The sequence below is a fragment of the Petaurus breviceps genome, unplaced genomic scaffold, assembly GCF_028583685.1.
Source record: "Petaurus breviceps papuanus isolate PSGF00001 unplaced genomic scaffold, PetGlider_PUasm1.0 186, whole genome shotgun sequence".
Taxonomy (NCBI): domain Eukaryota; kingdom Metazoa; phylum Chordata; class Mammalia; order Diprotodontia; family Petauridae; genus Petaurus; species Petaurus breviceps.
Window position 1 is genome coordinate 19,875,551 of NW_027185798.1, and position 6,000 is coordinate 19,881,550.

The 6,000-nt window shown below is 46.9% G+C and overlaps 1 protein-coding gene across 4 annotated transcripts in view; it reads right to left on the bottom strand.

The window, feature by feature from the left end:
- The window catches only part of ABR (ABR activator of RhoGEF and GTPase), a 300,539-nt gene that overhangs the window by 137,807 nt on the left and 156,732 nt on the right, over window positions 1–6,000 (bottom strand). The window lies entirely within an intron of this gene.

Below are 6,000 nucleotides of genomic sequence, written 5' to 3' on the forward strand. Positions count from 1 at the left end.
GTGTGATCAGATCAGTGCATCAATCAACAAGCATTTATTAAGTACCTAATATGTGTATGGACATACACAAAAAAAGCAGAACAGTCCTCGTGCCCTTCAAAAGGCTTACATTCTGAGGAGAGATAAAATACCCTCCCTCCCTCCCTTCACACACACACACACACACACACCACTGGCATGGGGAGAAGACTTTGGCACTGTTTAGAATGAAATGGAAGGAGACATAAAATCCTTTGTCCAGGTGAGAAGAGATGAAAGCCTGAACTGGGGATGCCAGAATCAGCACAGGAGGGAAGGGGATCAAAGGAAAAGATTGACCTTATACAGGGGCTAAGTGACAGGGAAGAGTCTGAGATGATTTTTGAAGTCTGAGGAGGGGCTGCCTGGGAGGGTGATGGTACCCTCAAAAGAAACAGTCATTAGACAGGAAGGTTTTCCAGGAGGAGGATGGGGAAGAAGATGAGGTCAGCTTGGTGTGTGCTGGGCTTGAGAAAATGGCAGATCATCAAGCCAGATTAGAAGCTTGTGGCTAGAGACATAATTTGGGGTGTCATCTGTGCAGAGGTGATAACTTAAGCTATGGGAGGTGATGAGAGCATGCAAGGGACAGGAAGACAGAGGAGTTCCCCAAAAGCACTGCCCAGTACAGATCTCTGCCCCAAGAGGGATCAAATTGACTAATGTTGTGCTCTATGTAATCCTCTTGGGTGGCAAGGTCTCATAGGTTCATTAAGATCCTGAATTTTAGAAGTGGGAGAGACCTCAGTTCCACCATCATGGTGGAACCCCTTATTTTCCAGAGGAGAAAGCAGCCAGCCAACAGCTAGGTCCATGTCCTGCTTCTGCATTGTAGTGGCTGGGTGACCCTGGTAAGTTACTTAACCTCTCAATACCCCAGGCAACTTTGTAAGGTGGCCAGATTTCACGGCAAGTGCTGGACTGCATTCATAGAGCAAGATCCCTCATTGTGAATCCCCAATGTCGATAAAATCACAGGTCTGTTCCCCCTCCCCCAAATTCAATCATTTAATGAGCATTTATTGGGTACTTCCTGAGTGCCAGGAACCATGCGACTGCCATATCTTTGATTACACCCTTATTTCTTGCTAGAATGCCCTACTAAGTGACTGTAGGCAAGTCCTTGAACCTCTGCGCCTCTTAATTTCCTTACTATAAACTAAGGGATTTGGCCTGGATGGTAAGCTGCCTGGAGTGCTCTCCTTCCTCATCTCCCCCTCCCAGTTCCCTTGAAGACCCAGATGAAGTCCCCACCTTCCAGAAGAAGCCTCTTCCCTAGCCTGCTGGAGCTTGCTGCCTCCCCTCCACTGACTGCTTCCCAATGAATCCTTGTTTGTACAGAGTTGGTTGGGGCTTGTGTCCCCTTTCAACTGTGAGCTCCTCGAGAGCAGGACTGCCTTGTGCCTTTCTTTGTATGCCCAGTGCTCAGCACTGTGCCTGGCACGTAGCCGGAGCTTAAGAAATGCATGCCGATTGACCAAGTGATGTCCATTTAGCTCTGGATCTTGAGTCCTCAGCGATTATTCCCTCTTCTGGAGCTCCCAAAGCTCAGCTGCTTTAATACTAAACCCAGGCTACCTTGTATCACTGATCCCCTTCTTGTCTCTCCCTCCCCCAGCCAACTCAGTCCCTAGATGGCAGAAACTCCTTTAGACACTTTGTTTCCTCATCAGCCTAGCACACTGACCTACATACAGGAAACTCCAACAAACGTTTGCTGCTATTGCTGCCACTGCCGGGAAAATGATTAACAGGGTCAGAGATTGAGAACTGGAAGGGACCTCAGAGGTTACTGAGTCCCATCCCCTTCATTTCACAAATGAGGAAAATTGATGCCTGCAGGGGCTGAGCTAAGCAGCATGTCCAGGGTCACACAGCTAATAGGGCTGAGAGCTGGGATTCCAACAAGGCCCAGGAGATGCTAGGAAATGTTTAACAACAAGCTCCCTGAAAAAGAGGGGAAATGTGCACACGACACCTTCTTCATTAATGACTTCTCCATCACTCTCTTAAGTCTAGACAATCTGAACAATAAATAAGAAGTAGAAATGTATATGCTGAAAATCTAACAAATGGCTCCAGCAAACCCCTACCCAAGTCCCTTGGATTCCAAATCTAGAGCTCATTAGATTGTATAAAATCCTTTGTCTGGCATTTATTTAAAGACCTTCCCAGCCTGGCCCCTTCCTACTCAGTCTTCTTATACTTTATAATTCAGCTATTCTGGCCTACTGGCTGTTCCTCACACAAGATGATCAATTTCCCAACTCTGCACCTTTGCCATACCTGGCCCCCATGCCTGTAGGGCTTTCCTCCTTCACCTTCAACTCCTAGCTTCCCTGGTTTCTTTCTAAGACTGTCCAAATTCCATCTCCAGCAGGAGGCCTGGCCTGGCCTCATTACTCCCACCTTTCCTTTGCCTAACAGATCACTTTTCTGTCTCTGTCTCTCTCTCCCTCCCTCCCTCCCCCCACCTCAGAAAACTATCTTGTTCTGGTCCCCCAACCACCCCACACAGGTCTAGTTAGCATAGTAAATTTTCTAGGTAGCCAAAATAAAGGGGTGATAATAGGGAATAAGATTGCAAAGAGGAACCTAGAAGTCATGCACAGACTGTCCCAAAGATGGAAGGAGCAAAATTTACAAATTGTATCATGTATTAGCCAACATTCACATCCTGGTAATATGTGCTGAATAAGGGGAAAGAAAGTATCTAAGCACTGCTTGTGTTCTGGTCCTGTGATATGTGAATTCCAGACAAAATACAGACCCCCACAGCTCCAGACAGACCAGCAGAATATCAAAAATGTGCTGATAACAGATACAAGGACTTTCAAGTTTTCCCAATAACTGAGATGCGTGTTAATGAGCTAATCCCAAGGTGGCACAGATAGGAGCTGGCCTGGCCCCCCCCCCCACTCTATAAAAATGAGATCTCAAACTCCTGTCCTGCCCCCACTCCCAGCCTCTTCCCTCTCCATTGGGTCCATGCGGCTGAGAGCTCCCAACTCGAATTTGAGGTTATGTGAGGGATTCTTTCTGTCTCCCCCTCCTCCCCATGCTCTTCCCTAACCCTGCCAGCCTTTCTTCACCCACCCATGCTGTCCCCATGCTGTCTGCCTTTGTCTTCCTTTTCATCTCTTGTCTCTGTTTTCTGTGCTTTTTGCCCCCATATCTTCTGTGTTTAATTAAAGTGGGACTGCTGCCCTATTTTCCACTGCCAAGCATAATCTTTCCCAGCCAGTACCCAAAGAGCTGGGCACACCTGGCCCATTTCCTAAATTAATGATCAGTTCAGTGTATGTGTGTGTGTGTTTGTCTGATGGACAGCGCCGTTTACAGGCTGTCCCCCCACTGTTATATGAGGTACTGTTTTTGCCTTTCTTTGTGCCCCTCAGAGCCTGGTACACAGTGAGCACCTGATAAACGTTTGTTGGCTGACTATACTACAATGACTCAAGTCACCACAAACTGTCTCATAATATTTAATATTATATACTATATAACACTAGAGACACATACATGCACATATGTAGAAATATATGTATACACAAAAATAAATCGAAATAAAGACATATACATACATATATATTTTACATCTACATACATACCTGTGCGTGTGTGTTTGTGTGTGTGTATTGCAAACAGAGAGATAGACAGAAGGCACACTTTGCTAGGTACTGGGCTGAGGGGCACAGGGTCCAGGACCTGTGGGAGATTAGCCTGGTTTTTGGTTTGTTTGGGTTTTTGTTTTGGGCCAGACCTCTAATTTCATCAGTGCAGGCCATTCCCAGGGAAGACATTTCCCCTACCAGCTTCTGGTCTCAGAGATGCCCAGATGAAGACTAGCTAGGGAGACTTAAAGAGCCCACACAGATACCATAATGCAAAACAGACTAGGAAGAGCCCAGGAGAAACACAAGCCAAGGACAGTGAGATATTCAAAGAGGAAAAGCAGTCCATGAGTAAATATTTACTGAGAGTCTGGCTCCTGCCAGCAGCAGCTTACAGACCCAAGCTCCCATGGCAGCCAGAACAGCCCCTTGGCTGGCACCTGCTAAGGTACCAAGGGTGGTTCAGAAAGCTCTCTACAGGAGGGCACAGCAGCCTTCACCCAGCTAGAAAGGCCCCACAAAGCCAGAGGCTGCCCCCACCCCACGCTGCTCTATGGGGAAGGCTGTGACCTGACCTGAGACTTCACTGTTACAGGCCAGCAGGAAGCTCCCTCTGCTACCCATGCAGGTTGGCACCAGAGAGGGGATCAGGATAGTCAGGTGCATTGCCAGGGTCACACAGTCAGTCTTCCTCAGAGGCAGGACTTGAATTCAGGTCTCCTTAGCTCTAAGACTACTGCTCTCTATCACCCTACACCAGTGGTGCTTTCTCAATCTTTGTTAATTCTAGGGTCTTTCCTCTCCTAATTATTTCCCATTTATCCTCCATATAGCTTGCTGGCATGTTGTCTCCCCCATTAGACTGCAAGCTCCTTGAGGGCAGGGTCTGAATTTTGCCTCTGTTTATATCCCTAGGGCTTAGTATGGTGCCTGACACATAGTAGGGGCTTAATTTTTATTGATAGACTGGTCCCTATTTAGTGGTCTGAAACACCCTTGGGGGTTCACAGAGATGGTTTGAGGTGTTTATGCTAAAAAATTATTTAGTAGTACCTTAAGCAGTAAATTATTCTAGAATGTTATGAGTAGGACATTAAATTACACTGGGAGTTCACAGCATTTTTCTTTCTGAAAACACTGGGGACCTCTGAACTACCCCATGCTGCCTTTGAGGCAGCCGAGTGCTACAGCAGACAGAGTGCTGGTCTTGGAGTCAGGAAGACCCGAATTCAAATCTTGCTTCAGACACTATGACCCTAAGCAAGTCACTTAACCTATACCTCAGTTTCTCCATTTGTAAAATGGCGACAATAATAGGAATATTAGATAATGAAGATGACAAATAACAGCATCTGCCCCTCCCAGGACTGTTGAGAGGATATGACGATTATAAGATCACATTTGCAAAACGTAAATTAATCCACATGTGCCAGCTCCTGGCCAACGCTATCAGTGATTGCATCTGTATCTGTGAGATATTGTTATTCCCATTTTACAGACGAGGAAACAGATTGTCAGAGGTCACAGCATCACAGATTTTAGATCTGGAAGGAATCAACTCCCCCATTTTACAGATGAGGAAACTGAGGCCCAGAAACTGGCAGCAGCCTCTACCCGAGACTGCTTTCCCAGAGCCACATAATAAAGTGTCAGGAGAAAAACTGGAAACCAGTTTGTGGGGGTTCCTTTCCTGATGATGGCCCTTTCTACACTAAAATCCCATGATGTTTGGTGCCAAGTTTACCACTTCATTTGCTATGACTCAATGTCCTTTACAGCAGCTGGCAGTCATGTGACATGTTCAAGCTGGCAAAGTGCTTTACATACCTCAGATATGAGGCAGGTGCTATTATTACCTCCATTTTACAAATGAGGAAACTGAGTCTCAAAGAGGTTAAATGACTAGCTCGGGGACACACAGCTAGGATATAGAATCCCATGACACTGGCTGTCCTTGAGGTAAAAGATATGGGATGTGAACTCTTCTGTTTCTCTCTCTCTCTCTCTCTCTCCCTTCTCCCCCTTCTCCCTCTCTCTGCACTCCCTTCTTCTCCCTCTTTCTCTCTCCCTCTCTCCCCCTTCTCTCCTCCTTCTCCCCTCACCTCTTCTCTCTTCTCCTTCCCCCTCTTTTCTCCCTCTTTTCCTCTCTCTTTCTCTCTTCCCTTCTCCCCCTCACCTCCTCCTTCTCCCCTCACCTCCTCTTCTCTCTCCTCCTTCCCCCTCTCTTCTCCCTCTCTCTTTCTCTCTCTTCCCCTTCTCCCCTCACCTCCTCTTTTCTCTCCTCCTTCCTCCTCTCTTCTCCCTCTTTCTCTCTTTCTCTCTCCCTCTCTCTTTCCTTTCTCCCCCTTACCTCCTCCTTCTCCCCTCA